Source organism: Athene noctua, chromosome 1 (assembly GCF_965140245.1).
Source record: "Athene noctua chromosome 1, bAthNoc1.hap1.1, whole genome shotgun sequence".
NCBI lineage: Eukaryota > Metazoa > Chordata > Aves > Strigiformes > Strigidae > Athene > Athene noctua.
Genome location: NC_134037.1, coordinates 155,300,798 through 155,317,221, shown reverse-complemented (window position 1 = coordinate 155,317,221; position 16,424 = coordinate 155,300,798). Strand labels below are relative to the sequence as shown.

Here is a 16,424-nt window from a genome sequence, read left to right as displayed (position 1 = left end):
ACATGTAATGGTATATTTAATAAAGCCAGCAAATGGTATAGCCTACTCTCCCTCATTGGAAACCCTACAATTCCCTCACATCTCTTTGTAAATTTTAATAAAATATTAAGCCAGAGGTGCTTAAAGCCTTAAAGCCTTAAAGATAAAAGAACAAATCACTTAATCAAGTTTGAAGAAAAGGCAATGGATAAGAGAAGCATTTTAGAAACAATATATAGTTTTGTACATTCACTTGGGCTTGTTGTCAAATAGCACTGTATGTGAGCTACATAAACTTTTGCCAGATCACCATACTGACACAGACCCATAGAAGCGAGCTTGTGCAGTACTTTTCAACACAAGATCGGATCTACGGGTTTATGCCAATTGGCATCGTTGATTAGCATTTTCCTTTTACAGTGAGACATAGAAGACTTTAAACAAACAAACACGCAAAGCAATGTAAGAATGAGTATTTAAGAGTAAAAATATTACTGTCTAATGCAAAGAAGGCTACTTCAAAATTAACTGCATAAACGGTGGATACACCAAACAAGCCAAAGACTTGTAACTAGTTTGTTGTTTGAAAAAGGAAGAAAAACTTCTTTTTCTTTTTTTTTTTTTTTTTTTTTTTTTACAGAATGACGGCATGATATTGTTTTGTCTTCAACAGGAATTAAAGCCCTTTTGCACACACTTTGCCTTACCGATGAACTCTCAACTCCCAACAACTTGCATCTGACTATAACATGCACACAAACATGCAAGACTGGAATCCATAAGTGGACATGACATAGAAGTGAATACAGTTTTGTCCTTTGTGTCTGAGCTCATATGATGCACTACAACCCAAAGTAAAAATCACCCTACCAAATCTGGAAAGCAGTGAGGCACACTGGAGTGCAGCTTCCGTACAACATTATAAAGACTGCTTAGCTATTTCTTCATGTTACAGGGCATCTAAGTACTGCTTGACAATAACTTGTTGATTAAACAATGTCTATTAATCAAAGCAAAGAATTTGTATATTTTATTCACTAATGCTCCCACCAGTGCTATTCCTAATAATAAGAATGCACCTAGAAACACAATCTTGCAAAATTTCAGGGTTAACTCCTACAACAAATACATTCTTCTTGTGACCAGCAAGCAGTATGATACAAATTACCACACACTGAATGTAGAGTGTCCTACGCAACAGACTGAAAACAGGTCCTTTGAGGCAATAACCAGTAATTCAGAAAGGTGAGACACAGATACAGTTTTATAACTTACATCATCTAAATGAAAGCATTGATAAATACTGTGTCTTTAAGCATAGTGTCTGACACATCAGAATAACTTGTAACAATATAGCCACAAATGCACTTGTAAAATAAAGGCGCAAGAAGCAGATATAATTTTAAGACCTAATGCTTTAGAAAGGTCTCTTATGATTTTATCAGGTTACTGAAAACTATATCTGAATTAAATTTTAATGCCTGCCTTCTACTAGTTTCCACTGAAGGCCTAATTTTGCCATTGTTGGGCAAAATTCATTTCAAGAAAATGAGTGCTGCCAATAACAGTTTTTGAATAAGGGCATGCTTGCAGACAAAAACATATATTTCTAGTTCAGTAATGACAGCTGAGCATTAGTAAACGACCTTTTTTTTCTTTTCTTTTTCAATTTAGTGGATTAAATTTTGCATGTTCAAACATACCCTTTTGCATTTTAAAATCATGCTAATTCATTTCCTTGAACAGTCTGTTTTAAACCTGTTTCACTTTATATACAACACTTCAGCATTCAGAAGGGATGATATTTTTATAATTGTTTTTCTGCTGACACTGAGGAGACAGAATATGTAAGACAAGCACTCAAACGAGAATAGTTATCCTAGTATCAGAAATAAGTATTCAGACTGCATGCATAATTTACTGAATGATTGTAATAAGTGTTATAAAATTGCTTCTCCTATTTTCTTTCTCTTTTTTTGTGAATAGAAGAGATATTCCACATTTAAAAAATAATTGCTCACTGCATTATATATACGAGCAAACAGATATATGTACTATAAATATACTAGTAATATATATAAACTAGTAAATATAAACATGTTATATATTTACTAGGCATAACAAAAGAACAAATGATCTATTGATCTTTCAGTTCATTCTAAAGCTTCATGGAAACATACAGTATAAAGGTTATACAATCTGCAATATCCCCAATAGAAAGCCATCAGAACAAAAGTTTAATACATATGTGTGAAATTATATTTGTAGGCTCCCTGTAGAAAATAAATTATTTAAAAGCTAACCTGCTTCATATTCTTGCCATTAACTTTATATATAAACAAAACCAATATTTAAGATCACTGTATTACCTTCGCTGAATTCTGGTATAATTCAGTTTCCTTTCTCATTTTAACTTTCCTTTTCTTTCACTAAAAAAAAAAAAGAAAAAAAAAAGAGAGAAATATTTTGAAATACCTGTTTTATGTAAAGTGTTTTCAGAACAACATGAATCATACACAAAATTAGTAATCATGCTTTTAAGATATAAAACTGACACACTGCCGATGCCCCTCTCAGGGCCATGGGAAGACATGCTGTGAACAAGCACACTTTGGCAGAGGGACTATTTCATTTAGTATGTCCTAGTCTTTTTTCACTCCACAAATATTTTATTTTTATTAGGAATTCCAGAAGGGAAGGAGCATGCTTAACAAAAATAAATAATTTTTATCAAATAGTGCATACAATGAGGTAATCTGGTACGGAACTTCATAAAAATACTAGGATAAACTAAATGGTTTAAATCAAGAAATGTTTGCAAAACTTAACAGAAAAAAAAAAAAAAAGATGTGATTACTACGATCAGATATAGAAATTGAAAAAGTTCTTTTAAGCTAATGCAAGGCTTGGCTTCTCAACAGACTTAAGTGCTAATGACATACATAATTATTTTAACAAAACTATTGGGGAGGGCAGTATCACCATAAATCTAATGAACACATTCTGGTACAAAATGGGTGAGTGGAGGTATATGTGTCATATACATAAGGTCTCCATCCAGCAATTTCCCAGAATTCATTGCAGAACACAAAAATATAAGGTAGCAAAATTAGCATATAATCTAAGAAGTTACTCTCTAATTGGTATGTATAAAATGTCAAAACCACATTAAAACAATTCTATTTTGTAAAGTCATAATATATTCATAAAACTTATTAAGCAAACGCCTATCAACATTTTGAAAAAAATATCAGAGTTTCTGATGAAAAAGGCACTGTAGGTTTCAAAGAAATTTCTAGCTGAGGACATCTGTATTTTTAACATAAATTAAAAAGACTAGGAAAATATAAAAATAAAATATCCAAAATACATAAAACACTGATTTGGCTGAGCTTTTCAAAATCTGTCAGTCAGAATGAATTTTGTTACACACTCTTCTAATTGCCTAGTAATATGTTACAACAGACAGACAAATGCTTTAAGAAAAAGGCTCTACTAAAGCGTCATATGCTCAAAACTTACTTTAACTCTGCATGCACTTATCACAAACATTCTGAATGGATATCTTAAATACTGTTTTCAGCTATTCCTGGACAAGTGCTGCTTTACCGAGCATCTTAAAATAGTCACTGTTACTAGCTCCAAAACAGGCTTACTTCATGTAATTTCCCAATAATGTGCCTTTTATACCAGTGGTTATTACACTGATTTCTTTGTAATGGATTTAGATACAAATTGTAAGAAACTCATACATGAATTAACTCAATAATAACTTTAATATACTGGCTACAAGAGCCATCCTTTCGTACAGTTTAACACTTTTTTTTTTTTCTCTTCCCCTCTTTAGAAACTGAAAGCGTGAGTCACACTATAAAAAAAGAATTTACTTTCCTTAGCAACCAGATCTAAATACCCACAACTTTCTTAGAGATAACCAAAGCTTAGACTGAATAAATGTAACATTAAGGTTTTTGCATAACTCCAGTGCTTAGCTAAGACAAAATGTGCCTAACCACTTATTTCTACAGACCCTCGATTTTTTGTTTACTTTCTATTTTTAGCAGTATTAGATCAAACACACTACCAAAAAGTTAGTTTTAAAAAGTGTGAACAGCTGACTATGTTAAAATTAATACACAAGGACTCAGTTTCAAAACAACATGTTTAAAACGGCTTATAAAAAGAAAAAGAGGAAAAAAAGAAAAAGAAGCTATACCTGATATGAAAGGTACGTTTTCACCCAGTGCCAAATACTGCTATATGAGCAATAGTGGAAAAAACAACAACAACAACAACAACAACAAAAAAAACCCAACAAACAAACAAAAAATTCATTCCTTCATTTTTTTTGTTTTGTTTTTTACTAAAAGAATCAATCTCCTAGGCTCATTTTGTTACACTGTTTTAAGAAGCTCTAACACATCCTGATGTCTCTGTAGTGAAACGTGCCAGATTTTTTTTTTTTTGGAAGCAGGAGAGTCACTTTTTTTTTTTTTTTTTTTTTTCCTGCACTCTTGTATGTAGGACAAACTCAGATTTGTTTCTTCTTCTTAGGACTCCTGTTCTTTCTCGGAAGAAGACCAGGATGCCTGTCTTCTCTCTCTCTCGCTCTTCTCGGAATTCCAGGCACAAAGCACTGCGCAAAAGCTGCACCAATCCTTGCCGCAACTGCCTGCACAGGACAAGAGGTGGGGAGAGACCAGAAAATTCACCTCGCCCCTACGCCGGTTTTATAAATGGGGATTGCACAAATCTGCCGGAGCAAAGGGGTGAAAAGGCAGGGTGCCAGTTTGCTACACTATGCTGCAATGATCTCATGTTCAATGCTGTCGCCCCGTTTGCCCAGTTCAAATGCCTGTTCATTAAACAGGAGGAAGGAAAAAAAAAACCCAAACAAAAAAAATAAAAACCAACTTTTATCCTTCAGACACTCAGGAGGGCTGTTCTAAACTACAGATCTGCAATAAAAAAATAAAACATGTAGTTTTAAAATGCAGTTATGAAGTATAAATATTCTGCTTATATTTTCTTTCTTTCTTTTTTCTATTTGGAGATAAGAAGCAGAATTTATCAGGCGTGAAAGGGACAGCCTCCTGGTGGTGTGCCAAAAAAGCCAGAATAAAGGCAAAGTTGTGCTTCAAAGCTCAATCGCTTGCTGAGCCTGGCTAAAGTCAAGTATTAAGATCCACCATTTTCTGAGCCATGTAAGAAAAGAGGAAAAAAGTCAGAACGGGCGCTGCTTTCCAAGTCTCCGTTGGCACCATCACAAAATCTCAGCCGTAAGGTCACATGATGCTCTGCCAAATGTGGAGTGCATTCCCATAAACCATTCTGCTGATACTGCGAAGGCAGCTATTGTCTAGTTTATACCCAAAGTTCAGCCCACTCTTCATTGAATTAGCTGAAAAACGCATCACCTTTGGGGGTTGGGAGCCATGGAAACGTCTACCTGGCAGGCTGCCCACTTTTTCTGCCCATCAACCAGAGATGGAATTGTGCTGCCTAATGTAATGATGACTAGGAATGTGAAGAGTCGTCCAAAGTGAATCTGATTCTTGCAAAGCCTGCTTCATTTGCACAGCAAACTCTGGCTTCTTGTCGTTAAAAAGGATAGGGGGGGAGGAAAAAAAAAAAAAAGTGCCTTTCTCCTAAATGTAGCAATTAAAGGTCTAGTAAACATGCCGAGTCTGCAACTTTCCTTCATAACATACTGAAATGGTTCCCAAAAAAACGCACTTCGTATAACACAAGTTTTCTGATTTAAAGCAGCACTCATTTCTCCCTGAGTTAATGTGTCATCCCCCTGGACATTTTTTGCTCCCTAAGGAGAAAAAAAAAAAAAAAAAAAAAAAAAAAAAGAGAAGTGCACAGCAGATCTCTCATCTCTTCTTTTTACCTGTCTTTATTTCCTCCTGATTTTATCAACCACAAATTATACATGTGTGTGGCAATACCCACTAGTTAACAGTGGGGATGCAATATTGCTGCAACCTGCCTCAAAGCAATCTCCTGAGAAAGCTGGCTGTGTTTCCAGCAGCACAAAACCCTTCATCTGAGCCCTCTTATCTTCACTAGTGAGTAGGACAGCTGGTCTGCAAGTTTGCAAACCAGACCAGTCAGCACCCTCCCTTCTACAAAACACATTTAATCTGGATTTTGTTAAAAGAGATGCATTCAGGCAGAATTTATAAAAGATGCAAGTTACTAAATAGACTAAGTAAGAGACATAACTCTTCTGCTACAGACCTGAAATTTTGATTTTGCCCATCTATTGTTCTAAAGTAAAATGTCACGTAAAATGTCACTTCCAAATGAAAATACCATGTAGCCTACTGAGCCACAAACACAGGGTCTCCCAGCACCTAAAAACCTTGTACAGAGGAATTTATCTCAGAGTTCAGTGTTTTGAACAAATGAACAAAAACCCACTCACTGTTTGTACACCATGAGGCTTAACAGCTACTGCAAAAGAGATGTTAAAAGTGTGGTAATTTCTCCGATCCTCCCATTAATAAAAACAGAGCCGTGGGAGGAGCGTCTCTACCTATTAGCATCTGTACAAATGCTCTCGTGAAGAGGAGGTTGCATGCTAAAGAGCTTATAGATAAAAACTGGTAAGGAAGGGCAAACAAAGTGGGAGACAACAGGCTAGAAACCGCAGCGGGAGGACAGGAAAAACCATTCCCAGGGACACTGCTGGCAGTAACTTTCCAACTCAGCTACTTTTATGTTTTGTTTTACAGTTCTTTCCAGTTTCACTTTATTTACCTGGAGGAAATTGAAGGTTCATTACCGAAGGAAGGAAGTGTGAGAATGGGGGCTTTGAAGTGGCGGAAGACAGTTACGACGCCCTTGGAGGGAGGTCCTGGGCTGCCCACCAGCCAAGGGGCCGCGAGGGCTGGCTGCACCCCCGGCTGGCACTGGGGCGGCACAGGCAGCGAGCTGGCAGCGCGGGGCAGCCCCTGCCTCGCTCCTGGCACGCCACAGAGGCCCGCACCCAGGTTTTGGGAAGGGCAGACATGGCTGGGAGGAGGACAGCACTTGGGGCAGCCTCTCAGGATGACAGAAGGATGATGTCAGTGGGGTCTAGAGGACAGAGAGAAGCAGCAGCCCCCATGGCCCAGGAGGAGGTAGTGTCTGGGAAGAGGTGCTGGGTACAACACCAGGGGATAGATGCTGAGCCAGTGCACCGGGGATAGGCCCTGCTCTGATCAGCCGCTGGGACCTGTCTGGCAGAAGGGAAACTTGCTACAGTCCCAGTAGATCAGTCCGTGGCTTAGCTCTTCTCTTTTCCAGATTTGGAGCTTTTCAAAGGCCAGCAGCCAGAGGAAGGACCTTTGACATAGTGGCATGGTTTACGCTCTCTCAAATGGTCTTTCAGAGCAAGATGCCATGTGCATGGTTTTGAATCCAAAGACCCTTTTCTCTGTGAGCTAAAGATGGATGCCTGGGTGCTACCAGTAAGTTGAAATTCTGCTTGTTACTATGGCTACTTGCCACAATAGTCCCATGGCTTGGACTACTGGGATCACATGGACTCCCAGGGACCATGAGGAAACTCTCTGCATGTCGTTATGTCTCAGCCATAAAAATGACACATGGGTGGATTCTTCCATAAAGATCTTTGAGATTATTTAGAACTAAATTAATTTCTCCAGGCTCATAAAACTCAGAAATTCCAATGTCTTTAATTAACAGAAACTTGAGATACCATTTTTTTTATCATTTTAGTAGTTTTCTCATTGATTTGAGTCAATAGATTAAAACAGGTTTTTTTGTTGTTGGTGGGTTTTTTTTTGTTTGTTTGTTGTTTGTTTTTTTTTTTTTCTGTCAGGGCACATGAAACTCAAGATCAGTTTATTGCACATTATGCTTTACCATTAACCATAAAAATGTTTTGGCCACAATACATCAGTGTCTTCAAAGGCGACACTCACAAGGGCGCAGCCCATAAATTCAGGTGTTTTTTGAGCCATTGTGAAAAATAATGGTTTCATTAGTATTGAGTAGAAACCTCCAACTAAACAACAATTAATTCATATCCTGTCCAAATTTACTACTATTATTATCAGTGATGGTATGTGAAAAGGACAAGGGAACAGTCTGACTTTCAGATCTCAGAAGGGTGTTTGCCACTAATTACAAATAATTGGCAGTCTGAGCTGGGCAAATCTGAGCAGCAGCTTTTGAGGGATGACAGGCAAAGAATCCTACACAGTCATTTTTATTTTCCTGTGTGGAAAAACACTTCAACATGTGGCCAGACCTCAATAACAAGTATTCACTTTACCAATATTCAAGAAGGATGTTAAAAAGCTGTTAAAAATCACTTGCATATGTGCCCAGCAACAATTAAAGATGTAGATGAATCTCAGAGTGCTTTGCCTATGAACAAGGACAATAAAAAGGAAACCAAAAAGACAGATCTGCAGGAGCGCCTGGCCCTGTTCATCCACAGCTGGAGGAGGCAGGGAGGCTGGTGGAGGGAGGCTGCACAGGACCAACCTCTCAACTGCAGAAGAGGGCACCCATCCTTCCTCCACCTGGGAGGCAGGAAAGGAAAGGCAAAGAGGACAGAAAACCTGGACTGGGCTGAGGGTGTCTGCTCACAGACGAATATGGTTTCCACGTCTGTACTCAGCTCCCAACTGGTACCCCAACCTTCTTAGCTTAACAGGCAGTTTGCAAACTGTGCTGGTTTTGGCTGGGACAAAGTTAATTTTCCTCACAGTTGCTAGCATGGGGCTATGTTTTGGATTTGTGCTGAAAAGAGTGTTGATAACACAGGGGTGTTTTAGCTATTGCTGAGCAGTACTTACACAGAGTCAAGACCTTTTCTGCTTTTCATCCCACACCACCAGTGAGTGGACTGGGCGTGCACAAGAAGTTGAGAGGGGACACAGCTGGGACAGCTGAGCCCAACTGACCAATGGGATATCCCATACCATATGGCATCATGCTCAGCACATAAAGCTGGGAGAAGAAGGAAGGGAGGACATTCGGAGTGATGACAGTTATCTTCCCAAGTCACCGTTAAATGTGATGGAGCTCTGCTCTCCTGGAGATGGCTGAGCACCTGTCTGTCGATGGGAAGGGGTGAATGAATTCCTTCTTTTGCTTTGCTTGTGTGTGTGGCTTTTGCTTTACCTTCTAAATTGTTTTTTTCTCAACCCAGGAGTTTTGTCACTTTTATCCTTCTGATTCTATCCCCCATCCCAGTGGTTGGGAAGTGAATGAGCAGCTGGGTGGTCCTTAGCTGACAGCTGGGGCTAAACTATGACATAAACTAACTGTAAAGGAAAAACCAGAGCCTTTCCTGGCTAATGGCAACCCACAGAAGACGTGAGAGAAAGGTGAGAGAGAATGGGAAAGAAACACAGCAATGCCCTCGGAGTGAAAGAAGAAGGAGAGAGGAAAGAAGGGAATCTCTGCTTTTTCACATGGTTGTTCTTCAACACAAAAGCAAAACTAGCAAGTACACTACTGTAGTTACTATATGTTAAAAGTTGAAAACACACAAAGTGAACAGGACATGCAAGTGCTGGATATATTACACATTTCTGGATAACTTTAATGTAGTGTATTGCATGGCATAATGCTTCACGATAAAATGATCTTGCTCTGCAGACCACATTCTCAAAGGCCCTAGTATATAGCGGTAACAAAAATTATTTGTAAAATGCATGCAAATGAAAAGTTATCATCTGCTTGCTACTTTCATTTTATCTTCAAATGGCACTGTGCCTTCTCTTTTTTTCTGCCTGAAGGTTAACAGCACCGAATTAAGAGACTTAAGCAAGATGCTGTATGGCAGGAGCCAGAGATGTCATTCATCATAAATTTAACTGTAATTTTCCCCTTTCTGAAATTTTCATGACCAATCTTGCTTTACGTTCCTTCTCCTCTAAACTTTTCACGGTGTTAACTGCAATCTATTTAACTTTTGGCCACTTTGGCTGTATGTCTGGGTACCTGAACTTCACAACCTTCTTTCTGCTTTGTTACTGGAGAAAGAAAATATTTAAAAATAAAAAGCAACAAAAACTGAGTAATGCACATCCAATACTTTTGTTCACACAAGAAAAGCCTTCTTTACAGATGTTTTATGAAGATCAGTTATTCCCTTGAGTGCAGACATTCATAAATAGCAGTGGGTGCAAATATAATGCATTGAAACAGCTACTGAAAATTCAGATGAGCTTTTTCCAATAACTATTCCACAGTATAAAGAAACCACCCACTGCAAACAGGAGCCGCCCTTCTGTTCTTCACAGGGAAGCACAGATGTGCTAGGATAAGCAGCATGGCTGTAGTGCCAGAGGAGAGCTGATTGTAAGAGGAGCCCATAGCAAGACCCAAGCAAAAGCCAGGCTCTAATGCTATTCCCCATTTCTTAAAAAAACTTAGGCTTTTATGGGTGATCATTCAGGCACAAAAAGATATGACACTTTCTGCACAATGAAACAGTACTTTAGACAGTTAAAAATGCTGTGTTGTTGTAGAAAACCGAACCAAATCTGATGATAGGAAGAGCTTTGCCACAAACATTCCCTTCAACATACTTGTTTCAGCACCCATTTATTTCCCCACTGTCACTACAGAAACATTAAATAAATCCAGAGCAAGAGGTACAACATTCAATGCCCTCACATACACCCAGTCTTAGACACAGAAAAACACTTCCTACATTCTCTTTACCTCATTTGTCTCTTCCAGGTCTAAGTGCAAATAAAACAGCATTATCATCACCATTCATCAGATGGAAAAAATCTAAAGTGTCTATTTTTTTTTTCCCAAGTTTAAAAGCTTTTAGCACAACACTCTCCAAAAGTGCCGAAGTAGCATGGCAGTTAGATATTTTTTTCCAGTTCTAGTACCAAAGATTACCTTGCTTTCATAAACAATTTATCATTAGTGTATAAAGCACAGAATACCTGGCATTGTTCTGTGTTAAGTACACTGCACTGAATCATAAAGACTACCTTGATTTAGATAATTTCTAAATACCACCTACACCACTTGACCACTACCTTTGAAAACTAAAATCTGAAGATACTTGGTCCCTAGAGTAGGAGGTCACTAGCTCCTGGTCACTAGAGTAGGAGGTCAGTAAACACATAGAATTAGCTAGCAAAGAGAGTAAACAATTCCTTACATGCCTTCTGCTTGTGTTAAATAAAGCAGTGTTGATTTCTTTCCCTAACACCTCTTCAAGACAAGGACAAGTATAGCCAGAATTGAAGCCAGAAACTGTTTTATTAATTCCTGATTTAGCAGCATGCTTAGTGCCTAGACCTGCCCCAGCGTAACTCCCATCCCAATGCCCCTTCAAAAACTGCTGCGATGCTTAGATGAGTTGCATGCCTACACATAGGGAACACCCTCACAACAGCAGTCCTCTCCCAAATTTCAGAAGGAAAAATCCTCATGGGTCTGGGATCGCACCAATGTAGCTCAGCGGAAAGCACAGATGGCTTCCTGTTCCCTACTGTCATGCAGATTGTGTAGCAAGGGTCCTCCAGGGCCACTTATTTTTCCTAGGACTTATTCCTGACCTGACTATAAAACAGGAATAAAAAGGATGCTGTAAGGGCGTTCTTTGTACCATTGATTTGTCAGTCAGCGGTAAACAGTTTTAATGTTTTTACTGGATATCTTTCCCATATGACCCTGAAAGAATCTTGACTGCTCAGAACTCAAAATCTTATGCAATGTTATTGAAGAGGAGCATTTTGCTTAGCTGCCTCGAGCCAAAAGTAGCCTTCAGTAGAACACGTGCTGTGTGTCACCTATTCCCCAGTTGCCATAACTGGCTAGAGTCTCACACCTCAGTATGGTATAGTTCACTACTCACGAGCAAAGAGAGAAAATAAGTATTTTTGAAACAATTGTTTCGGGAAGGAAGTTAGGTCCTTATGTTCCTACAAAACTGGACAGTACTTTCCAAAACCTCAGAATGTTTTGCAGGCAGGTATATATGTACACATATCCAAACACGCCCCACACATTTTGTTAATCTACTTAACTACAAAACTACTTAATCTACTAAACTACAAAAACATGGGGCCTGTGCATACACTTTGCCGGGTTACATTCTTAGCAGGTTGAGTTCTGTTAGCCAAAAAAACCCTGGTCAGGTCATAACTCTAAGTTGAAAAGAAAGAACATGTGCATTATAGCCCAATGTAAGGTGTGTTTTTGATTCAGCAGACCAAAGCATCAATTAGTTTTGAAGCAAAAATGATTAAAACTGGATAAGAAACAGTTTTCTATATCCCCCTTTTCAATTTCCCTACTGTGAATTTTTGAGTCTGCAAAATAATCTCACTCCAAACAGCACAAAACTTCAAATGTAGATTTTTAAGCACTTTTCTATTGGAACAATTAACACTTCATACATTAAAAAGTTTTAAATATTCATTCCAAATTTTTACTTTTTCATTTTTTTTAGTATAAATGGCTACTCTTTATTTTCTTTTAGTTTGAATTGGCATAATTCTGTGAGTAAAATCTATACTTAAAAATAATCAACATCCTCAGATAACATGAACAACATAGAGACAGAGGCAGAGATCAAAGGCATGGAGCCTTCTTGGAAGATTGAGCAGGCTATGAGTGATCAAAGGCAGGGGAGAGAGGACTCTGGATCTTAAATCCTTCTTCCACTATACGTGTATAATTTACAGGTTATTGAATTGTGGAGGGGGGAACTATTTATACATTAAATATAGGTTACAGGCCTGAAGAGTTATTTAAAATACAAAAAAGGAACTTTGGTTGTTGGAAATGTCTAGGCAGAATCTTTCACAATGCACTTTTCCAATATTTTTTTTCCAGAAGGAAAGCAGCTTTCTTTTCAATGAACTGGCATTTTCTGACAAAATAAAACAAACAAAAAGGAACACTACGGCTGGTTGGTGTCATCACAGAAGAGATATTGTGTTGTTTGGAAGTGATAACTCACAGGAATAATGCAAAAGTCGTGTTCTGAGCAAAGCACTACTAGTTATATTATCTTGCTTTTCAGAAGATTTAGAGCCCATATAACTCAAAATCTTTATCAAATTACAGTTCCTCACTATCTATGTGAAATTCACATTGTGCAGTCACGTAAGGGCATTTCTTTAGTTTTTCTACACATTTTGGAAATATTCCTGTGCACAGCCAGACTTATTTCCATGAGACTTTTCACAGCTTACCAGCACAGGGCACTCAACTTAGCACTGAGACGAGCTTTCATGTGATTGGTTGAGTATCTTAGCTACTAGATCCTTGGCTACTTGGTCATTATTCATCTTTAGCAGAATTAAGTTCTGCACTGGAGAAAATATTTGCAATTAAAATTTTCCTAAAAAGAAAGAATTATTGCCCCGAAGTTTAAATCTGGCAAATCAATTAAGAACATTTTCTCAGAAAATCCTGAATAGCTACATAGAAAATAAATATCAATTATGTGTACATATTCAATAAATTAATTTAGCAATGCAGAGATTTAGTAATGAGATGTGAACCCATATGATTCATGACTTCACAGCTCATTGAATTTCATGATATTACATATATCTGCTGCCCCAGTGAATATATAACATGTGAATTTCATGTTAACATCAAACAGTTTTCTTGCTGGGGAGACAGAAGTTGCACCACCGATAGTATCATAGGGTAGCTGAAAACACACTTGAGCTTAAGAGATGGTTCTAGTTCACACTTGATAGCCAAAGCTGTAGACTTGGAGAAAGAGTGACATATCATAAATAAACACAGAATGATTATTGAAGAACCCGAAATATGCTGAACCATTAAACAGAAGCAGATAGCACAGTCTGTTAGTTACCGGTTTGAAATTTTCAATACTGAGTGCCTGAACAGCACAAAGGAGATTGCAGAGAACCAACAAGAACCATGTACTTAGAAGGTGTTTTTATCTTTCCTAGTAATAAGCAGAAGACCTTTAATTCTTATTTCAAATTGTGGCAAGAGTACTCCAGTCCTGTTTCAATGTCTTCCTGGAGTTCTGAACTACTAGTAAATGTTTATATAGGCTGTAGGGACTTCAGGACATTAAAAGGATTTTACTTTAGAATTGTATAATGCCAAGTTCTTTGGGATCAAAGACAAGAATTTGCATTTTTTTTATTACAACAACATGTAAATGAACCTTTGAACAAGAGTGGTCCAATATGAATAGAATGCTTTTTGATCAGTACTGGGCACATCCTGGCTTAATAACTAGGAGACATTAATTGCTCCAGTGGCCCAGGGGTAGAGTATCTACAGAAATGTGTACTGCCTAGGTGGAGAGGACTGTCTGGTTTGCTTTCCAGAAAGACTTGGTTGTTGAAGAGGGTCAGTTTATAGCAGTGTTGCAAGACATTCAGAATGAGGTACATTCAAAGGGTAGGCAGCTTTAGGGTACGTAAAGGGATGCTTCTGAAGATATTCTCATGCCCTCTTTTTTGTATTTCTCTGACTGTAACAGGAAATTAAAGGTTTTTAATCATTTAATCTACAAATATGTTACTTTCAATTTGTTAACAGATGGTTCATTCAGCACAACTTCAGTGGACTATATTTGATTACGTATCTGCTTCCTGAAAAGGTATTTTTCTAAAACACTATGGTAACCGATGCTTGCAGAGCATGAAACCAAGCAACCAGCTTTCTGGAATGCATTTCTGGATGGCTTTTATCAAGCAGGAGAGAAGCAGAATACAACATACAGAAAACAGTCCCCTTAGTTAAAATGCAGTTAAGTTCTGCAAACAGAATCTAGTTCTGTCCTCAGAGGATTAATTACAGCCATGGGATTGTGAATTTAAGAGAAATAAACTTTCACAAGGAATGTCAATTTCCTATATGAATTGGAACAATATATACTTGATAGAATGTAATGTTGTGCACAAAGTATGCAGTAACCATGTCCTTAATCCCGTATGTCCAGTGATGAACCTTTTATTTCCATGCTCTGGGAGAGGAATGGATCTGTATAATATCTCTATGCTTTTATCATGCAAATTCTTACACTTGTATTCAGTTTTACTACAATTAGCCTTCTCACTGAAATTAGGGGAACCCTATAATAACAATATAAGCAAGCATACAGAACTTTGTTGAGTCTGAGAGCCTTGAAAACAAAGCTACCTATAGCAGATGCCGATTTTAGTTATGTAAACATAAAAAACTAGCACAGTAAAACTCCTATACTTTATAGAGGTCTTCTGAGATATCTGAACAATCAGATATAATATTAAGATGAAGAAAAATATCCATCAATAAGTTATTATCCACCTCAGATCATATCTTATTCTGGTATCTACTGACAACTTGCAGCAGTTTCAAATAAATAGCCAAGTAGCTCCTATATATATCTGGTGGATTTCCTAATAAATCATCTCCTTATCTACCTGGCAAAAAGTAGCTTTCACCATGAATTGTGCCTACTCATTCCTCTGAACTTCCTTCCCATTTGTCCACTTTCATCTGTCTTCAATGATATCAGCAATCTTTCTTGTTCAGGAGATACATGGATGTCTCTATGCTTAAGGATGAGCCCAGGATGCCCCAAAAATCTAAATAAATAAGCCTAAGTATACTGCTTTGCTCTCAAAAGATGTGGCAACATACTGTAAGTACCTAATAATGAAAAAGAAAATAAATATAGTATTTGTATACATTGTCAGTTATAATGTTAATCTTAATCACTATTTGTAAACCAGATTTATCATAGGAAATAACATTTTTTGCCAAACAAGACTATCTACCACAGAAATATTTCATTCAAACCTCCTTTTGTGATTTTATAATGCATCTCAAAAAAGTTTATAATAAACTATTTAATTTCTTTATTTTGGCAACTCCTCCCAAAAAGACAGCACTTTTTTTAGTCAATGTGATGTAATCAAGCCCACTATTTACTTTTGATATTAGGAAGTTACTTACCAACAGTAACTCCTATTCTACAGGTGTATGGCCCACCCTGAGCTACTCTGCAGTCAGTATGGTGTGTGTGTGTGCGCACAGACAGATATGTAGTCAGAGCCCTTGTGAAAATACTGCTTGGCAGGGAAACACATATATTACTCTCTTGAGTACAGTATATGACAGAGTAAATGCTTCACCTCTCTCACACACTTTCTTTGACTCATGAAGCCCTCCTTGGAACTGGGATCTGGAGCAGAGGACATAGGAGAGACTAGTATGGATCTACGGTTGTTATAAAAAAATTATTTAGCTGATAAGTAATCCCTTTTTTTCTGCTTATGGCATTGTCCCCACAGGACTGTAAGAAACCTCTACCGACAGAATATCACTTCTGGAGAGGAAGGATAAGTTGCTGCAAATTAAGAATTCTGCTCTTCAAGAAAACAGATTCTGCTCCTGATATCAAGTTGTGCCATGTAAACCATAAAGTTTGAAAAAATGTTTAGGCAGCAACCATACAAATT

General features: G+C 37.7%; 1 long non-coding RNA gene across 2 annotated transcripts in view; it reads right to left on the bottom strand.

The window, feature by feature from the left end:
• The window catches only part of LOC141971426 (uncharacterized), a 243,196-nt gene that overhangs the window by 37,293 nt on the left and 189,479 nt on the right, over nucleotides 1–16,424 (bottom strand). For both annotated transcript variants that reach the window (XR_012635278.1, XR_012635279.1), the window contains one exon: nucleotides 2,349–2,408. This is a non-coding gene — a long non-coding RNA (uncharacterized LOC141971426). The remainder of the gene's footprint in view (nucleotides 1–2,348; nucleotides 2,409–16,424) is intronic.